Genomic DNA, 22,138 nt, shown 5'->3' with positions numbered 1-22,138 from the left:
CTCATCCTGAGCTGTGCTTCAGGAGCTGCTCCATCCATCCCAAAAGGGAGAATGCAGGGCTTTGACCCAGTTCCCCCCACACCTCCCCTTCCAATTTCTGATAGCTTTGCCCATGATGTTTACATGCTCCCTTTCTCTGTTTCTATTTGACAGATGAAGAAACTGAGTCAGGGAAGATAAGCAACTTTCCTGACAACAGAGCTACTATTTAGAACTGGATGTCTTAGGGTCCCCTGTGTCGTGATGGGTGCCCATGACCTCCTTGCATTCCTTCTAGCTCCCAGCTGAGCCTGATCCCTAGAGAGAGCTGGGCTGGGAACTCGGCCAGAATTTCTTGGGTGCTTTAATGAAATAGGGGTGCATCTGACAATAGGTCAGTGTGTCTTCTTTTGGTGGGGAGAGGTTGCAGTTAAGTAAGTCCTTAGGGGGTAATGTGTGTGATGGCCCTGGATGGGGTAGATACAGGGCCAAGCTGCTGAGAAACCCCAAGCTTTGGGGAGGGGCCAAGAAAGCCCCTCTAAATCCAGTGCCACTAAAGAGCCCTTTGCAGCCCTCCTGAGCATCCCCTCCTGACCCTTTCCTCACTGGAGGAAGGACCCAAGCCCCACAGTTTGCTGGAGCATTGGGCTTCTGGTTTGAGAAAAAGGTGAAGCCAGGTGGAAACTCTTGACCATAAGGATTTTATTTCCTGGTGAGTTGAGTCGTTGGGTCTGGAGTCACTTTGAGTCTGATCAATCAAGACTTGGGCCTGGAGGGACACAATAGAGTTTGACCTTAAAAATTAGAATGTATGAAAAAAAAGAGAGAAGATTTAAGAGACGCGACAACTAAATTCAATGCGTGTTCATGAATCAATATTTTTTGAAAACAATTTTGCTTTGAAGAAGGAAAAATGATAATGTATGACAATAGGGGAATGGTTAAATGAATTCAGGTGTGAAAGACTGATGTAACTAAAAATAGGGATCTAGGCATTAAAAGATCTCTGAGATGTATCATTAAGTGAAGAAAATTGTAGAGTAAAATTTAAAATACAATAAAAAACAAGGTGCTTTAGGATTTCAGCAAACTAGTGACACTGCTCTGAGCCTCATGGGGTTGCTCTGAGCCTTAAATGAGTTAATATATGAATGTGCTTTGCCAAAGGTCAAGGGGAAGACAAGTGGGAGATAGAGGATGTGAAACTATACTGGGCCATGACTTTCCTGCCCTTGCTCCCAGAGTGAAATTGGGATAAGGAAGGAACAACTGAGAGCTTATTACAGGACAGACTCTGTTCTGAGGGTTTCTTGTGCACTACGTACATGCACTACAACCCTCTGAAGTGGGCATTGTTGTCATCCCCAATTTACAGCTAGGAATTATTTTAAATTAATTTCCATGGTCATTCAACTAGCAAGCTGCAGTCAGAAATTGAATCCCTCCTGAGTGCTGTTCTTAGTTGCAATAACACGCTGAAGCACCCTGGACCCAGTCATTGTCAAATATATATGGCATATAAAGCTTTCTGTCATCCCTTTCTTGCAGTTCTGAGGAAGCTGAGAGTTAAAACGTCAAGAATGAGTGAGTTATGTGAAACTGATTCTAGACACTATTGAGTACTTCCATGCTTACCACAGGCACATGAAAACAGTGGCTAACATTTTCTGAGCATTTGTTGTGTGCAAGACACTAAGTGTTTTACAAGAGTTAATATAATTTACACGCTTCATGCAGGAAGTACTATTATCCTCACTTTACAATTGAGAAAAGGGTTGCATCAAGTTTAAATAACTTGCCCAATGCAAACATGTTTAAGATATGGTCTTACCCGTAGTCCAGTATGGGAGTATTTAAAAACAAAACAAAACAAAATGCAGTAAAGGCTGCAATTGATATTTACAAAGCTCCAAAGGCGCCAGAGTTGACCAGTCCGTGCCAGGGGAACAATGCCATTTTGTATGGGATCCTGAAAGTGGAGGTGAGCGCAGTAACCGTAGGGGGGACTGCACAAGCAAGGCTTTGGGATAAATGAGCGCAGATTCGATTTAAACTTCTGGGTCGGGACCAAGCCCCGTGCCGAGGGCAGCATCTGTCAAAGAAACGCAGCGACTGTTATCACAGGCCCGGGGACCTCCCGCAGTCCCCAACCTATACCTGGGTTCTGCACCAACACTCAGCTCGGGCCACAAGGAGCCCGCCTCGTTCTGCCATGTGACCGGCAAGCGACAAACTGCGCTCCTGATGGGCTCAGAAGAGAGAGCGATAATTGGTGGGAGCGATAAATGAGTAAGAGGACTATCGGGATTGGTCGCCGCCTTCTCTGCTGTAGCAGGCCGGGCAGAGATTCCTCACCTGGAGATTTTTGCAGGTGAAAATGCCTGGAGTCTTCACTTCCCGGCTCTGTCCTCTTGTGTAGACTCATTCGCGTCACTTTCCATCTTTGGAAACCAGATGCTCCTAAAGGGGAATTATCCAGTCTTCCTCCACGCTTGTTCGCGCGGTGACCGCTGCGCTGTCACCGAGCTTTCAGATTGGCCGCTGTGGGATGTGGCCGGCCTGGAGAGAAGCCCCGGCAGCTTGGGGAGGGAGCCTGGCTTCCACGCCTCCCTCTCCAGCCCAGGACGGCGGCACCCCCTTGTGGTGCGCAAGAGTAACACCTGGCGCTGTGGCCGCACTGACTCCACGCTCGGCTTTTTGGCACCCGCAACGCAAAGCCTTTTAAATTAGAAAGACAAAGACTTAGACTCCAATAGGAATGAGCGGTGCTGGAGTCCGAGCGCAGGCTCTCGGGGCAGGCTGCCTGTGGTAGGTTCCAGCTTTATACTTACTCAGTTTCTTTTTCTTGGCTGGGTCTCATTTGTAAAATAGGAATAATAGTACCTATCTCAGAGGATTGCTCTGAAGTTTCAATAAATTGATATGCCTGAGGTTCGCGCAGTGCCAGGCACTTAATAGGTGCATAAGAAACGGCAACTGGTGGAGATTTAGCAACTGGTTAAGAATGAGTGTTCTGGAGCTTGAAAGACCAGCTGTTGATTCTCAGATTACTTAGCCCTTGTTTCTCAGTTTCCTCATCTGTAATGAGACTAGCCCTAGCACCCAGTTCATGGAATTGTGGGTTGAGATAATAATGGTAAAAATACCCAATATATAGCAATTGGTAAATGTTGGCTCTTATTATTACTATTATTATTTAACTATAATGATTACTTCTCTTCTTTCTTCCCCAGGCAAAAGGCCACTTCAGCCCAAATTAACCCCTTGGAAAGAGTGATAGTAGTTTACTTTGCCTGGAATTACAGCCTATAAATTTATGACATTCTCATGTGTAAACATGAGACCTGGAAAATCTCTATGTCCATCACTTTCATCAGTCTTTCAGGCACTGTCTTCTTAAGCCCCCACTGGCAGCCCAGAAGATTGTAACATTATAATCATTAACTCTTTGGTGCAGAAATAGTTTATTGGACTATCTTTTCAGTTGACTCTAGTGTTGAACAGTATTCTGAGGGCAGGGTACACAGCATGACATGTTCTGATGGGATAAGCGAAGGTGTCAGGGGGTCTGAAACGAAATGACCTAAGTCAACATCTACCCTTGGGTAAACCTGTGGTGGGACCAATGATGGTAAAGTGTGTGGAGGTGGTTGGGTGAAGAGCAGTCTGGAGTCCTTGTGAGTCATGGGAAGACTATTGGATTAAGTCTCAGAGATTTGAATTCTCTCTATAGTCTCTGGTGGTGTGACCTTGGACAAGTCACTTATATATTCTGAGGATTAGTTTTCTTGTTAGTAAAATGGAAATGCAATAAGATTCTCTTGTATGGTGTCTAGCATATAATAAGAACTCTAATAAATCCTAGTTACTAATGTCATTAATGCCTTCTCTAAAGTATGTTGAGGATTATGGAAAAAAAAATGCAGTCTATTTTTATAGTCCATGGGCCATGGGTGCCTCATTTCACCAAATGAGCAGTTGAGGGTTTGGCAAGGGTAGTCTACCTTTCTGTTCTTTTCACTGTCTAGTTTTATCTCCTCTACTGTTTCTAATTAAAAGTCCATTTAGCAGGGGAAGTCATACAAGTGACTCAGTTTAATGAGGTCTTCATAATTCCTTGGCTGCTTCTCAGAACTACTTTAAATCTGACTGTCCCACATACTGCCTTCCCTTTTGGTGTATAAGATGGGATGCTAGCTACAGCCTCAGCCCTGCATATGGTGATCTCCATGTACTGTGGCAGCCCCAGGTTCCTGGGATTCTTTTTTTGGAGTCAATAACACAGTCATGAGAAACCCAAGGGTTAAGGTGGTACTGTTTAAAGTGGGCATGGTGGGGTAGCTGGGTGGGACAGTTGGCATTCTCTCTGATTGTCCAACAACGTATTATTTTTTGTGTGTGGTCATTATATTCTGCTAATTCTGGAGGCTATGTCTCTCCCATACTGAAGATTTACATGGAATCATTTCTCAGTTAAAAATGAAAAGAAGCAGACTTTTTAGTGGGAAAATCTGAGGCTTTTGTGTCAGGTGGACTTACATTTGAATCTAATTCTTAACTATGTGACCTTAGATGAGTTGCTTACTTTCAGTTTTCTTATCTATAAAATAGAGATAATTGGACTACTACTCAACAATAAAAAGGAATGGACTATTGATCAATGCAGTAACATGAGCCATCTCAAAATAATCATGCTGAGTGTGAGATGGCAGCCAAAGAGTATACATTGTATGATTCTATTTAGATAAAATTCTAGAAAATGCATACTAATCTATAGTGTCAAAAATGGACTACTAGTTATCTGGGGACAAGTGACTGGAGGTGATGGTTTAATGGGTGTATACACTCATTAAAACCAGTCACACAGTTAAAGCATGTGGTCTATTGTATGGCAGTATTTCAATAAAGCTGTTAAAATAGGGAAAGCACATTTATACATAGTTGAGATATTTTTTTGTGACAGAGAGAGAGAGACAGAAAGAGGGACAGATAAGGACAGACAGACAGAAAGAGAGAGAGATGAGAAACATCAATTCTTTGTTGTGGTACCTTAGTTGTTCATTGACTGCTTTCTCATATGTGCCTTGACTGGGAGGCTACAGCAGAACAAGTGACCCCTTGCTCAAGTCAGCGACTTTGGGCTTAAGCCAGAGACCTTAGGCTTCAAGTTAATGACCTTTGGGCTTACACCAGTGACCATGGGGTCATGTCTATAATCCCACACTCAAGCCAGTGACCCTGCACTCAAGCTGGTGAGCCCATGCTCAAGTTAGATGAGCTTGCACTCAAGCCAGATGAACCCACGCTCAAGCTGGCAACCTTGGGGTTTTGAACCTTGGTCCTCTGTGTCCTAGTCCGATGCTCTATCTACTGCACCACTGCCTTGTCAGGCAGTTGTGATGTTTTAATAAAGAAAACATATTAGCCCTGGGCAGTTAGCTCAGTTGGTTGAAGCATCATCCTGATATGACAAGGTTGTGGGTTTTATCCCCAGTTAGGATACATACAAGAATCAACCAATGAATGCATGAAAAAGTGGAACAAGTTGATGTTTCTTTTTCTCTCTCTTTCTAAAATCAATACATAAAAATTAAAAAAGAAAACATATTAAAGTACCAAGAACACAACAAATATCCTTTAATGAATAAAGGATATTTGCATTTCCCCCATTTTCAAGCATTTTAAAAAACTACCAAAGTATTATTAGCTTTATTATCATATATTTATATGACAAAGCTTAAGAGTAGGTACCAACCAGGTGTGTTTTTTTTCCTGCCATTTTTGGGATTATAGATGCATTATAAGGATTAAATGAGACATTAGGGTGATGAACTTTGAATAGTACTGGGTATGTAGTAAACATTCAATGAATATATTTTTTGTTGTTTTGACTATTATTATTTTTACAGATTTGATTGATGCACAGGGTGAGTAAGCAGTAAATACTGGTTCTATTATAGTTATTTTCATAACTAGTTTGGAAAGTTTCATTACTTCTTTTAGCAAGGAAAGACTTGCTAAAAGATCAAGCAAATTGATTTAAAGAAGGTCTTGCCTTTTCTGAGATTCCTTGATGTGGCTGAGTTTTTATATTTGTTTGGTGCCAAATTATGACAGAATCCATCTGAAAGAAATTTGGTTAATGTCCTTTTCAGAAATAATGAAACACTCATCATGAGCGTTAATAAAGATAATATTGAAGGTATCAGGTACATTTACAGTAACCAATGAGTTTAATGTGAATAAGTTGTCCCCAGTCCTAAAAAGTGGTATGACATTTGGGAGACATTGTCTTAGCCTCAGACATAAGAATTTCCAGGGACTTGTGAGACTTACCTATAAATACTCTGTCTCAGTAGTTCAAGGATGGACCAAGAATTTGTATTTTAACATGCATATCCAGTTGATTTTGATTCAGGTAGTCTGTAGACCAGGGGTCCCCAAACTACGGCCCGTGGGCCACATGCGGCCCCCTGAGGCCATTTATCCGGCCCCCGCTGCACTTCCGGAAGGGGTACCTCTTTCATTGGTGGTCAGTGAGAGGAGCATAGTTCCCATTGAAATACTGGTCAGTTGGTTGATTTAAATTTACTTGTTCTTTATTTTAAATATTGTATTCGTTCCCGTTTTGTTTTTTTTTTTTACTTTAAAATAAGATCTGTGCAGTGTGCATAGGGATTTGTTCATAGTTTTTTTTATAGTCTGGCCCTCCAATGGTCTGAGGGACAGTAAACTGGCCCCCTGTGTAAAAAGTTTGGGGACCCCTGCTGTAGACCATACTTGGAGAAACTCTCGTCCTAGACATTTGGAACCTTGGACAGCTCCTGATAAAGCTGGCCCAGTATTTTCAGGACGCAGGACAGCTCCCAGCACTTCCAGCCCCATACACTGGGGGAAGTGAACTCCAGTTCTCAGCGGGGCTTGCCCATTTTCTTAGAGAACAACAGTAAGAACAATTACTCTTAAGACTATACTTTGATAAACTGAAAGTTCTGGTTCCTGATGGCAAATAAGGAGAAGGGGTACCTGGTAGGTACAGCCTATAGGAGAAAATATTCTAAGTCCTGAGTGTTTAACTTGGAAACTCTGGGGCAAGGGGGTATAAGTAGTCCTCAGAGGATCTAAGACCCTCCTATATGCCAAGCTTGTGGGGAATATAATTGCAAATGTATTTTAATGAATGAGAAAATGAAATTTTTCTTTGTTAGAGGATAGAGATATTCTGGATCAACTAATCTGTATACTTTTATGTAGAATTTATGTGCTTTGATGGACCTCCTAAGGTTGTGTTGGTGACTATAGAATTTTAATTTTCTTCTTGTTATTAAAGTACTTAATAACCATCTGCATCACTTCAACTATGAAAATATCAATAAAACAAGCAAACAAACAACCCCTGAATGTTTCCAACTCTGGTGTCTTAAGATATGACTTGAACTGTTGTGATGGAAGTCTGTTAATGTTCGTACAGAACTGGATATAGCTCTTCTTGGCTAATATGGAAACTTTATATTACTAAAATACTATCATTGTAGGCCATAGTTAATATCGGGAATGAGGTGATTTGTGTAATTTAGGAGGTTTTATTTTTCATATGTCATTTGATTTTTTAAATGTTTTTATCTTTGATGGCTTTATAAATACACAAGTCACTGGTCATGTAGTGTTGGGTTGGCTAATATTTTTAGCAGGTCACACTATTTTCATTCAAAGCGATGGCCATAACAGTATTTCATTTAAAATACATCCCCTAGGGCAACTCAGTTAATAGGAAGCAGACTATTCCACATTCATCATCTGTGGCCTGTCTGATGGTAGTATGGAGCTTGATATTCATTATCTACTTCTATCTCTATCTCTGAGAGAGAGAGAGAGGGGGTCATTTTCTCAAAGGCATAGCTGATTTGAATTATCTCTCCTGAAAGCTATTTTTTTTTGATAATGAAAAAGACTCTTGAGTTTGTGCCAATAAGTGCAAGAGAGGAGAAAGTGGAGCTATGAATATGCTCATCAGCTCTCTAGGAGACTAAGGGCATGCATTTGGGCGGCAGTTTGTATTCATGACCCTGACATTTTTCTTTGTATGGGGAATAGTGAGATAGAAATGATTGACTCAATGCTCTAAGCAACCCAGCAAACTTTCTGAACTATCTGTGCTAGTTTCAGAGTAAAGCTACCTAACCCAGGTAATTTTTCTGCTTGGCTTCTATGACAGCAGCTTCTCAGGTTTGTTTGGTTCTCCACCTCATCTCACTGGATGCTTTTAAATTCTAACTGGCTTTATCTTCTTTGCTTGACCTTCTGGCCCCTTTCCTGGGTTCTCTTCTGTAGCCACCCTATTTTCCTGGTGGATTTTATTTAGTTCCATAATGTTAAAGCCATCTATATGCAGATGAGTTCCAAATGTAAATCTCTAGTCCTGACCTTTTCTTGAGCTACAAGCTCATAAATCATACTGTCTACTTGATGTCAAGCTGCCTCCCTGACTTGGTTGTCTAATAGGCATCTTAAATGTAATGGGCCCCAAACAGAACCCTTTATTCTTATTCCTTCTCCCTGACTGTATGGCTAGTAGTCATGGCCATTGCGGCCATGCAGGTGCAGGTTCTCATTAGATTTAGGAAGATGGTAAAGAAATGGTGGAGCCAAAAACTAGTGGGCCATTCCTTTATTCTAGCTTCACACCTGGCCAGTGAGTAAACACACACAGAGGGAAAGACACTTCCCTTCCACTCATTCAAGACTCACAAAGCTACTGACACATCTGGGTTTTCCTAGAATCAGAGGCCCCCACCAGTCTCAGTCACCTCTGATTCCCCATCTGCACACCTTCTCCCTTCTCCTCTCTACACAAACTGGCTTCTCCTTCAGCACCCTGCCATCTTGGCTTCCTTCTTCCTTCTCCTTCTCTGCTTCTTCACAAACTTTCCCTGGGACAAGAACCCCTCCTCCAGCAATATTAGCATAACAACGACCCTTCCCAAGCAGGAAGGTAATTAGCAATATCACAGACACATGCCTGGTGTTGCCCAGTGCCATTTTTAACAATACAAGTGAGCAAACTCAAATAACACAAATTTTACAAACTCATTTGCCCAACACTAACCTGTTCTTCTGCCTGTCTCTTTCTCAGGAAATGGCATTACCCTTCCCAGTTTCTGCAGATAAAAACTTGGGAATCACTCTATTCATTTTTTTCACATGTCATATCTAGTTAATCAGTTCTATCTCAAAGAATATATTCCCAACATATTAAGTTTCTATCTTGACAGCTGTCATCTTCAGGTCAAACAGTCAACATCCCTCATCTGGACTATTTTAATGGTCTCTTAAATGTTCTGTCAGCTTCCATTTTTGTCCCACCCTAAGCCTTTCTCCAAACAGCTGCCAAAAGAATCATCATTTAGACCAGTGGTGTCAACCTGGTCCCTACTGCCCACTAGTGAGCAGCTTTCATGGTGGACAGTAGCGGAGCAACCAAAGTAAAAATAGAAAGATAGATTTAACTATAGTAAGTTGTTTTATAAAGATTTATTCTGCCAAACTTAGCAAAAATCTACATAAAATACTTAGTAAGTAATTATTATTATATGCTTTAACTTGCTGTAACTCTGCTTTATAAATTTTATAAAGTAAAGTTACTTCCCTACTTTATAAATTACCATTGCTGTGGAACCAGTGGGCGGTTAGAAAATTTTACTACTAACAGAGATACAAAAGTGGGCGGTAGGTATAAAAGTTGACTACCCCTGATTTAGACCATCTGCCTCCCTTCTTAACACCCACCAAGGGCCTCTTGTTGAATTTAGTATAAAATTCTGACTTTTTTATTTCTGTGGCCTTTAAGACCCTGCATAATATGGTCATGCCCATCTCTCTGACCGACTTCCTACTTCTTGCTTTTCCTGCTGCAGTCACATCAGCCATCTTTCAGTCTCTTAAATACACCAAGTTTGTGTCCACCTCAGAGCTTTTGTGTTTGTGGTTGTTTTCTGCCTGCAACTTTCAATTTCAGGATTTTACATGGCTGGCTCCTTCTCAATATTCAAGTTTCAGCTCCAATATTATTTTCACAGAGAGATCATTTATTCATGACACAAAACCATTCCTTTATTTCTTCTTTGGTCACTATTGTTCACATCACCTTGCTTTGTTTTCTTAGTATTTATCACTTACTGGGTACAAGTTTTATGTCACATATTCAAATGAGCAAAAGAAATGAAAATTTTCTTATTTTTGATAGTATCCACAGTAAGCTAACTGCTATCACAAACAGTCTCAAATTTCAGTGGCTTGCCACAATAAAGTTGGTGGTTTTACACGTCATAGTCTTATGTTGGGTTGGAGATGATGGGAAAGGGGGCTGGGGAAGGCATGTCTGATCTATTGCTACTTATTGTCCATTCCAATCTCTCCTGAGTGGTTGAAGATTTTTGCCGCTGTTGCTATCAGTGACCAAGGTCCTTACCCTGCCTTCTTGTCAGTTCCATGCTAGTCACCCAGCCTTTTATTGTCCAAGATGAGTTGCCCCTCCTGGTCCACTGAGGCTCTCTCAGACAACTCTATTCCCTATTTGGGATTAGAGAAAACCTTTTGATTCTGTGCTGAAAGAGGCTGGGAGGGGGGTTTGAGGACTGCTCTATTGGGCTTTCTTTTTGCTTGAACATGTCAGCCACCCTTCTGCTCTGCTGGGAGCTCCCCGGCAATGTGGGACATCAGATAAATTTGTGAGAAATTTTCTGCTCTCAGATTGCTGAACCTATTTGTAGGTTCTATTACCACCCAACCAAAGTTTCCTTTCTGAAAAGGACCAGGAGGGAGGACCTCAATTTCAGGGACCGTTACCAATACTTTTCTCTCTCAGTTTTGAAGCTATTTCCCTTCAACTCAGAAAAGGCTTTGATCTCTATGTGTAGTGAGAAAATTGACATCTCATCAATTTTCTTTCCAAATTATGTTTATGGATAAACTCTATGCCCTCTTCTTCTAGGCTTTGTGTTCTTGATGTTCAAAGACAGGCTTTTTAAAGTTAAACAAAATAAGGCAAAACAAGGTAAAGCATTTCCTCTGCTGATGCTTGATTTTAATACTATTATCTCTTCTAGGAATAAAAAATAACTACTTACACTTAAAGTCAGTGAGAACAGTGCCAATGCAAAAGGATTGCCACTTCTTAAAGGGTACAGGAACTGTGAGGGTTCAAGCAGGGCTGTGTGTGGAAATAGAAGACCTCTATGGAGGTCTCAGAATACTGCTCCTCCACCATATCTGATTGTGTGTAAACTCGGTTCTCCCCCGAAAACAGTCTCTATAAGAGCAAAGACTTGGGCATAGAATAGGGTTTGTACAAAGTAAAAATTTGTTAATTAACCCTTTGAGTAGTACGAACATTCATGTATGTCCTCGTGCCTCCTGACCATCCAGAGTATGATAGATTTATTTTAAAAATGTGTAAGGCAATATTGAAAAAAAGACAAATGTATGTTCTTCTTGTTTCCATAAATTGGTTATCAAACAAACAAACAGACATGATTTTAAGGTAATAAAACTGTAACTGAAACTAATTTCATTTTTTTTTTTTAAAAAACAAACAAACAAAAAATTTATTCCCGGAAGTTAACGAGCATGAAAGAAACTCATTACTCAAAGGGTTAAACAATTTATAATAATCAGTTGATTATCATGGAATGAATAGAAGAAAAGCTTTGGAATTTTTCTGAGTCTCCATTTAAGGTAGGACGTCTGTCTCTGTCCATCTTTCCCTATTTTGGTACCCTTTAAAGTGACTTGACTGGCCATGGATTACCAATCGAACTGTGTTGACACTTGAGGAATTCTTAGCAGACCTTCTCTGTAGACTCATACAAATACTCTACGAGCTGAATTGCATATCTTTGAGGCACACTTGCCAGGGATACAGCTGAAATGCTAATACAGACCTTACAAGGCTCCCTTCAAATGATAAGAATGGAAACAAAATGAAGTTTTATTATTCAGAAATTATAATACTTCAAGAAAACAGATCCAAAATGTGTCCAGACTTTAGAACATTTTCTTCATGTAATTTTAACTTCTCTATCATTAAAATAGTTTGGGCATGACAGTCATCTTACAAAGATTAATACAACTTAATAAAATGCTGTTTGTATTGGTTAAAGGAAGTAAGTGTTTTACAAGATTTGGAGAGAGAAGGAAAGAAAGGAAATCCACTTTTTTTCCATGAAGCTCCATTTTTGCTTCTGCATCATAATCAGACTTCATGTGTTGTCGGAACATGTTATGAAGAAATGCAGAGTTAGGGTAAACAATCAGAGACAGTAAGACGCCCTAGGGCAAAAGCCCTGAGTGGACCCGAGTCCTGAGATCTCTGACCCTGTGCTGGAAACGGCAAAACAGCAGGATAAGATTCAGTAACAAGAAGATGCTCAGAACAGCATCTTCCTTGCACGTTACTTCACCCCCTGAAAACTTCTTCTGTCTGCATCCTTGACTTATTTGTACTGGCTAGTAAATATCTGAGTAAGGCTGGGGATGGGGCTTCGGTGCTTTGGTCTGCTGACTGGGGCTGTTGCCTCCCCTCGGCCCCTCAGAGCATGTCATCTGGTCTCCAAATAGTTCACTGTCACTGCAACAACATGTGGCTCCACCCCCTTTTCCCAGACTGTCTCCAGGAGCACCTTGTCTGTGGCCAGCCTTCCCAGCCAGCCAGGTGCTAGGAAGCTAAATTTCACCTTCTCTTTGAAACCTTATTTCCTCCTTCTCCCTATCAGAACCAACTGTTCCCTTGTTCCCCATAGCATGTCCTAACACATATGTCACACACATGAGTCAGGGACATGTGGATCTCTCTTACTAGCCTGCAGGCCTCTGGAGAGGCTTCCCTCACAGTGCCTAGCACGCCACGGGTGCCCAACTATTAACTGCTTTTCTTTAGCAAACACGTACTTACCATGTTTCAGGCACTCATCGAGGCCCTAGTGTAACTTGATAGATAAAGCTTTCTGCTTGTGACTAAACAAAAGTCTACTTACATTATTATTTTTAATTAAATACATGGGTTTTGCTTCAGTGTTGTAAGACAGATGGCTTTCTATTTTTTAAATTATAGGTGCAGTACTTAAACAGATGACTCTACTTTTTGACTATTTATCACCCCCCAGATTGAGTCATATTTCTGCTCTAGTCTAGCTGTTCAGAAATGGAGCAAGTCCATTACACTCATGACCATGTAGAGACATTTCTGTCAGCTTAGTGGGAGGGATTAAGAGTGACAGTTTACATCTGTGTCCACCCGCCTGTGGTCTTAGTTTGAATTGCTTTTTCAGGCTGAGAGTTCCTGTTGAAACATTTATTCATTGAACACATATTTGTTGAGCACCTTCTATGCATAAAGCACTGTGACCCATTCTCCTTTTGTTTGCTTTTTACTCATAGGGGGCAATGTGTCGCCTAAGTGCACATTTTCAACCTGGCATTTAGAGCTGGTAGTGATTGGACTGATGAAGGCTTCTAGTTATAGCTGATTAGTGTTGGGGGAGATCTAGAATCCAGAACCCGTGGCTTCCAATCTGAGTTCCTTCTCACCTTATTAATGCTTTATTGTTACACTGTGTTGTTCCACTAGGCCAGGTTTTTTTGAAATGTAATGATAGTTACAAACTGCATCTGTTTGTGATATTGTTACCAAAAGTCAACTTGAACTGAATAATAATGTCAAGATAAAAATCATTTCCCATGAAAAATAAAATAATACCCTTATTATTAATTAGTATTTACTCTTGGTATAAGCTACCACTAACCACCCACTTTTGAAGGGATTATTAATTTCCTGCTGAACTCAGCCATACATTGGCTGTATTAACTTATTAATTATGGGATTGCTACTTGTTAAAAGGGAGAACCCCTGAATTCTCAGTGGTGGAACCAACAGGAATTATTCACATAATAACAGTTTAGTGCAGGTGTTCAGTGGGAGGCCTTCCAAGCTCTTTCCATTTTGTGGTTCTGCCCCTTCTTAGAGCTTTAGAATCCTTTGCTAACAGCTAGTGGCTGGAAAAGAGAGAGGGCAAAAAATGTGTAGGAGATTTTCACAGGTTAGGCCTTAAACTGGAGTCCATCATGGCCCATGAGCCACAGTGCAGAAGTCCGTTCCATGGCTCCCCCTAGAGGCAGGGGAGAGCTAGCTGGAGAACAGTCTCTGGCTCAGCAGTTGCTTCCTAGCAACAACTCTAGCTTTGTGGACTGGAGCATGAATGTTCAGTCTCTGTTACTACTCAGGCTAGGAGGTGGTGAAGCCAGTAAGGTCTGTCCTCTCATGTCCCCAGTATCTTATTTCTGTTCCTTTTGCTTCCTTTCTGGGTATTCCTGTCACTTCCTCCCTGGCTCTACAGGTGCCGAGTTTCTGTCCTCCCTCAGAAGCTGCTCTCACAAGACGTGATGGCTGAGCTGAGCCTCACTGCCAGACAAGACTCAGTCTAGAACTGTCTGCATGTTAATAGAAGAAAGCCCTTCTTTCATAAAGTAAAGAATATGAAGCCCTACTAAGAGATTCTGAAGCCATACGAAGTATTTTGGGGGAACAAGAAGCATGCAGTTCCTAAAATTAAACCACATGTTACATCTGGCTGTATCTTTCTACACAGCCTTCCCCCGACCCCAACCACAGGGCTCTTAAATTAGGAATGGGTTACTTTGTTGTTTCATGTAATTTGGAAATTGACCATAAAGACATGCTGCTAAGGGCTGAATTGTGTCCTCCCCAAATTCGTATGCTGAAGCTCTACTGCCTAGTATCTTATAATGGGGCTGTATATGGAAAGAGGGCCTTTAAGGAGTTGATTAAGTTAAAATGAGGCCATTAGAGTGGGTGCTAATCCAACCTAACTGGTGTCCTTATAAGAAGAGGAGATTGGGACACACAGACAGACAACAGGGCGCATGCACAGAGGGAATACTCTGTGAGGGCACAACAAGAAGAGGGCCATCTGCATGCCAAGAAGAGAGGCCCCAGAAGAACCCAAACCTGCCAATACTTTGATCTTGGACTTCTAGCCTAGCCTCCAGACTGTGAGAAATAAGTGTCTGTTGTTTTAAGCCACCCAGTGTGTGGCATTTTGTTATGGCAGCCTGAGCAAACTGATACGTACACAGGTTCTCCCATTTTGCATATGGGTTGGTGTTGTTGCATATGAAAGGGGGCTCTGGGAAGGGTTGGAAACAAGGAGTCTTGACAATAACATAATTATGAATTAGTGAAAGAGCTTAACAACTTGAGATGCTCTGTTTCCTGGAATAGCCAAGGGTGCAATCTGTTTTATATTCTCCAGGATAGTGAATTTTCATGGTCAACCCTAAAAGGGGTCAAGTTAAGTTTATGCTTGTCTCCATTTGTGTTTCTTTAACTGGTTTATCTTAAGTTACGTGGGAGAATGGGAGATTCATACAAACATTTTTAATGCATGGAAAATAAAAATTTCGGTGAAATATAAGTTAAAAACTTTTTCCCCAAACTATAGCATATACCCTACTCCCAAGACATAACTGGATGATTCAGATTGATGTTTTCATTTGAAAGGCGGCACTGATTAGCAGTCTCTTTGGCACCTTGGGCTGCTCTGTTTTGTTTTTTCCTTAGTTCTTGCTTTTGAAACTCAGCAATTGCCAATACTTATAGCACCCAAAGCTGAGGTCAGGACACCAAAGAACCTCAAGGTGTGCTAATACTGGGTTGGCAAAGTGCTTCCCCTTTCTTGCAGACACACCAGTGACTCTGAAGCCTTTTCTAGGAAAGAATGTTTGAGAATTTAACCCCAATCACATATCCCCTGGGGTCAGACAGGAGAAAGCAGTCATCTGGCACCCAGAGATAGGGAACAGAAGCAACACATCCTGTCAAAGTGCTTTCTACAATGCCTTGTAAGAATTCAGTTCTCTTTATCTTAAGAAGTAGTTATGAGCTGCTTAATTTGAGATTTTTGGAAAGAAAATCATTCTTTTTGGCAAAAAACCCAAAAAGTAATGTGTCAACCATCTGGCTAAATCAAAGGCATCGCAGGCATAGTGGAGGGAGTTTGTGCAATGGAAGGGGGCAGAGTGGGACGGGAGAGTGAGTCTGGGACTGGGATTCTTCCCACCCTGCCACCAGCTGGCTATGTTCGAGGCTCTGTGGCTGCCCCAGGGAGGAGGGCAAGTGGAGCGTGCCCCCACTGAGTCTCATTTCTGGACATTTTTGCCACAAAGACTGGACCTAAGTGAAATGGTGAAATGGGAAGATAACAACAATGACAACAACAAAAATAAAAACTCCCATTTTATTACATGCTTAGAACTGAGAGAAACACCTTATAAACCTCATACATCTTATGCCTCCATGAATTGATGTTTAGTCAACTCTGTATTAGAATGCTGTATTAGCCTGACCATGTGGTGGCTCAGTGGATAGAGCATTGGACTGGGATGAAGAGGACCTAGGTTCAAAACCCTGAGGTCACTGGCTTGAGCACGGTCTTACCAGCTTGAGTGCTGGGTCACTGGCTTGAGCGTGGGATCATAGACATGACCCCATAGTCTCTGGCTTGAGCCCAAAAGTCACTGGCTTGAAGCCTAAGGTTGCTGGCTTGAGCCCAAGGTTGCTGGCTTGAGCAAGGGGTCACTCGCTCTGCTGTAGCCCCCCAGTCAAGGCACATATGAAAAAACAATCTATGAACAACTAAGGTGCTGCAATGAATAATCGATGCTTCTCATCTCTCTCCCTTCCTGTCTGCCTGTCCTTATCTATCCCTCTCTCTGTATCTCTCTCTCTGTATCTTTCACAAAAAAAGAAAAAAAAATAAAGAATTCTGTATTAAGAGCTCTGTATTAGAAAACAGAAGCTCAGGGAGATTAAACAAGTGGTTTGATGATGAGGTTTGTGAGCAGAAGGCAGAGCCAGGGCTTGAATCCAGGTAAATGGAACTCCAGTGTCTGGATGTGACATCACTACCCTATAGCGTCTCTCTAGAATGATACTTTTCTTCTCCTTCTGAGTCACCCTGCATCTGCACCTTGCTTTGTGTGTGGAACATTTTCCCTTGACAGCTTGCTGGGTTCTAGTGCCCTCCAGCTGTTCTCTCCAGTTATAAGCCAGAGGAGGGCACTGCCTTCAGTCACTTACCCTTCAGGAATGCTAAGGAAAAAGTTAAGATTATTTTGCATTGTTTTAAAATGTTCTGTCATAGTCACTGTTAATATAAGTAGTTTCTTGTACAATAATTGGCATGAAGAAAAACACAGGTGACTTTCACTAACCTCAAGAGGATCTGAATAGTTTTTATACTGGTGTACTTTATTATAACAAGCTCAGTGAAATTGTTGTGAGTTAAATATTACAAAATGTGATTTCCTAAAACAAACAATTGTAAATGCAATTTCTACAATGGACAATTAAGTGAATTTTATAGTCTCAAGGTTAGAGGTTGTGTAATAATTAACCATTATAGTTACAATAAAAGCCCACAAGAGACCTCTGTATACAAACTACTGAATTTTATGATGACAGAATACACAAAAAGAGAAATGTGACAAAAAAAGTATTCTAACCCTTTAACCTATCTTATGTTTGAATTTTTAGTGGCTTCAAGTTAACCGATTAATAAATTCCAGTTCTTCTCTTGTCTGTAGAACAAGGTATAATTGTTAATTCTGTGTAGAGTATTCTCAAAGCCTCATATCAATGGTTCAAATCTTCTTATTCAAAATTCTTCTATCAAAAAACTTCTGACTACTGTTTTTTAACATTTTATTTTTATCTCCCCCAACTTTATTGAGATGTAATTGACATATAAAATTTTGTAAATTTAAAGTGTACAATGTGATGATTTGCTACATGTATATGTTGCAAAATGATTACCACAATAATAGTTAACAGTTCCATTACTTTACATAATTTCCTTTTTTCTTTTGTGGTGAGAACCTTTAAGATCTACTCTTATAGTAACTTTCAAGTATCTAATATAGTATTGTTAACCATAATCACCAAGCTGTGCATTAATTAGATCCCTACTTCTTAATTTTTAATCAATGGTTAAAGAATTTAGGGTTTTTGATTTTTATTTCTGCAGATTTAAAAGGCATTTGCATTTTGACTTGCCTGTATTTGAGAAACAGTAGCTTTGACCTTCACATAAAGAAATTTTGAGAATAACCCAAGGAAACATGCTGTTTTTCTGGTGGGACAGGGAGTGACTTTTCTTATGGTTTCTCAAATCCTGACAGCCCGAGGTCCTTCCTGATCCAGCAGGTCATGCAATCAGGGCAGTGTTTTCTCAGCGCTGATGTGACAGTGAACAGAGAACACTGGTGACAAAGCGCAGAGGTTGGGGACAGGAGCCATGGTGTGCGCAGGCCTCCCCATAAGGCGGCAGCCAGAGAGTGAAGCTGCGGGGACCGCTGGGGCCAGGAGAGCAGCCACACAGGCTTGAACTGGGCAAGGAAGGGCGGAGGGGGTGAGGCTGGGGAGGTAGATCAGAGGCCATGGCATGGTTAGACTTCATCTGAAAGACACGGAGAAGTCCCTCAAGGGTTTTAAGCAAGAAAATGATGTTGTAAAATTCACATTTTAGGAAGTCGCTCTTATTGATGCTGGAAGAATAGATTGGAAAAGGGCACAGTTAGGGGCAGGGAGACTAGGTAGGAAGCTCTTGCAGACTTCAAGTTGGCAGATATTGGGGGTCTGGACTAAGGCAGTGTCACTGGAAATTAAAATGGTTTGAAGGATTTTGAGAAGGTAAACCAGGCTTGGTGAGAACTTTAACATGGATGTGAAGATGGAGAACAGTCAAGGGTGCCTGGTTTAGGACAGTGTCCTACGCATGTTCAGGGTCAGGGGTTAGGTGGGGAGGATGATGAGCTCAGTTTTGGACGTGTTGAATCTGGGTCCTGGTGGGACAAGTGCATGTGTTGAGTAGGAGGTGGGTTACATGGGTCTGGAGCTTGAGGGAGTGGTGTGAGCGGGTCATATAGAAGGTAACTAAAATAATGGGAGAGGGTCTGAAGGGAAAAGAGAGGCTAGGATAGAATACTGAGGAATCAACATCTGAGAGACAGGCAGAGGAGGAGAAAGGTCCTGTGACTAGAGAGGGGGAAGATAAGCAGGGGCGCCTGCTCCATGGAAGAAAGTATTTCAGTAAGGGACAGGATGAGTAAAAAAAAAAAGAGGAGTAAAGAGCGCCCACTGGAGCTAGCACAAAGGCAGCACAAACTGGCATCTTGGCCAGAGCAGTTGAAGTGCAGTGGGGGCCACAAGCCAGACTGCAGTGGGGTGAGGATTTAAAGGTGAGGGAATGGAGGCAGGGAGTATAAGCACACTCCTTGAAGAGGCGAGGGGCTGTAGTCTGAGGAGAGCACAGGGCTAAAGGGGCACATTTTATCTTTTGATGGAAATGTTTGAAGATGCTGGGAAGAGCTGGGGTAAGGAATAAAATGAGGTTGAAGGTCAGTGGTATCCAGAAACTAAGGAGAAGAAATTGGCCATAAGCAGGAGAAGCCTTAATTCACTGGGTGTGAAAGGTGCAGGTAGAAGCACAAATGTCAGCATTTTGCAAATGTGGAGGCAGAAGTTGTGAAGTGGGAGTGAGGGAGGTGGGTTAGTGTTAGAGACATAGCCCCTTCTTTCCTCTCATGCACTTCATGAAATATCACCAGTGATGCCGTAAACGTGCTTTCCTTTGCTATTTATCTTTTGTAGTTGTTGCTTTCAGGGAGTCCCCTGATTAAGAAGAGAGAACTCTAAGCAATAACTCTTCACTTTTTTTTTTTTGGCAGAGACAAAGAGAGAGAATCAAAGAGAGGGACAGATAAGGACAGACAGACAGGAAAGGAGAGAGATGAGAAGCATCAGTTCTTCGTTGCAGGTTTTTAGTTGTTCGTTGATTGCTTTCTTATATGTGCCTTGACTGGAGGCTACAGCAGAGTGAGTGACCTCTTGCTCAAGCCAGCGACCTTGGGCTTCAAGCCAGCCATCTTTGGATTCAAGCCAGCAACCATGGGGTCACGTTTATGATTTCATGCGCAAGCTGGCGAGCCTGTGCTCAAGCTGGCGACCTTGGGGTTTCAAACCTGGGTCCTCTGCATCCCAGTTTGATCCTCTATCCACTGTGCCACAACCTGGTCAGGCTTTTCAAAAAAAGATTTTATTTTTTGATTTTAGAGAGAAAAGTGGGGGGGGGGCGGGGAGGAGGAGGAAGCATCAGCTCGAAGTAGTTGTTTCTTATATGTGCCTTACCTGGGGAAGCCCGGGGAAGCCTGGGGTTTCAAATGAGTTACCTCTGCATCCCAGGTCAACGCTCTATCTACTGTGCCCCCACAGGTCAGGCAGTAATTCTTCACATCTAAGTGAAAGAGAGTGAGGGTCCTGGCCAGTCCCAGGATTATGGCATTAACACACCTGGCCATTCAGCCTGGCTGGTCTTTCTTTGGCTGCCAGTTTTAGGTTAGCATCCATCAGGATGTCAATCATAGGGGCTAAAGGAGACTGCAACCACTTTCATTATTCTAGCCTTCTACCATTTAGTGTTAGGCAGAACATTTAAGAATCATTTCAGATAATACTTTTAAAGGTGCTTAAAAAATTGTAGATGATCAGAAATGAGGTGAGGCTGGTATGAAGTGGTGGAAAACAGTGGTATGGAAATTACTTGTATGATTTTGGTTGGGTGACTTAACTTCACTGAGAAGCCCCAGCTCATTAATAAAGCAGCTGGTTTTGGTTGAAGGATGATTCTAGCTTCATAAAACGAATTGGGAAGTCTTCCTTTCTCTTCTGTTTTCTGGAAGACAGTGTATAAAATTGGTGTTAATTGTTTATTAAGCATTTGGCATAATTCTCCAGTGAAACCCTCCGGACCTGGACTTTCTTTTCTGTTTTTGTTGTTTCTTTCCTTCTGCTTGACTTGGGTTTGTTTTGTTGTATTTTTACCTAGTTTCTAAGGTGAGGTTTATCTTCTTAATTTGAGGCTTTTCCTCTTTTCTTTTTCTCCTCTTTTCTAATATATGCATTTAATACTATAAAATTCTCAGCACTATTTTAGTTTTGTCCCACAAATTTTGTTATACTGTATTTTCATTTTTGCTGAGTTAAACCTATTTTTTAATTTTTCTTGAAACTTCCTCTGTGACCTTTGGATTACTTAGAAGTGTCTTGTTTAATTTTCAAGTGCATGAAAATTTTCATGTTATTTTTGTTATTGACTTCTGATTTAATTCCATTTTGGTCTCAGAACACACTCTGTGTTATTTTAATTCTTTTAATTTTGTTGAGGTTTCTTTTATGACTCAGAATATAGCCTATCTTGGTTTTTATAGTTGTGTTGTTTGGTGCATTTACATTTAAAATTGCTATGTTTTTGTTGGTTGATTGATATTTTGATCATTGTATAATGTCCATCTCTGTCTCTGGTAATTTTTTTTTGCTCTAATGTTGACTTTACTTACATTAATATAGTTATGCCTGCTTTCTTTTGATTAGTGTTTGCACAGTGTAGCTTCTCTTATCCTTTTACTTTCAACTATACATTTAATATAATCATTGCTATGTTAAAGTTAAAGTTTGCCATTTTATCTTTTACTTTTAGTTCATCCTCTCTTTTATTGCTTTTGAAGTTCTCTGTTTCTTTTTTCTGTCTTTCTATGGGTTACTTGAACATCTTGTAGAATTCCATTTGGACTTTCATAGTGTTTTGTTTTTGTTTTTTTTTAAAATATGGAACGCTTCATGAATTTGCGTGTCATCCTTGCGCAGGGGCCATGCTAATCTTCTCTGTATTGTTCCAATTTTAGTATATGTGCTGCCAAGGCGAGCGCTCATAGTGTTTTTGTGTGCTTCTCTCTGTAGAATGTTTTTAGTGGTTGCTTTAGGTATTATACCACACACACACACACACACACACACACACCCCTTATCACAGTCTGTTGATATCATCATTTTACCAGTTTTGCAAGCTGTGTAAAACTTTTATCCCTCTTTTAAAAAAAATTTTTATTTAGAAAATTAAATTTAAAGGGGTGACATTGATCAATAAGAGTGCATAGGTTTCAGGTGAACATTTCTATAGCATTTGAACTGTGATTATGTTGTGTACCCATCACCCCCAAATTTTTATCCCTCTTGATGTCCCTTTTTTTC

General features: G+C 41.1%; 1 non-coding gene across 1 annotated transcript; it reads right to left on the bottom strand.

The window, feature by feature from the left end:
* Positions 1–21,709: 21,709 nt before the first annotated feature.
* LOC136332647 (U6 spliceosomal RNA) lies at positions 21,710–21,816 on the bottom strand. The gene has a single exon (XR_010730813.1). It is a non-coding gene; the product is annotated as a U6 spliceosomal RNA (small nuclear RNA).
* Between the last annotated feature and the right edge of the window lie 322 nt (positions 21,817–22,138).

This window comes from Saccopteryx bilineata, chromosome 3 (assembly GCF_036850765.1).
Source record: "Saccopteryx bilineata isolate mSacBil1 chromosome 3, mSacBil1_pri_phased_curated, whole genome shotgun sequence".
In the NCBI taxonomy this organism is placed as follows: Eukaryota; Metazoa; Chordata; class Mammalia; order Chiroptera; family Emballonuridae; genus Saccopteryx; species Saccopteryx bilineata.
The sequence above is the reverse complement of the archived record's forward strand: the minus strand, read 5'-3'. Positions and strand labels throughout refer to the sequence as shown.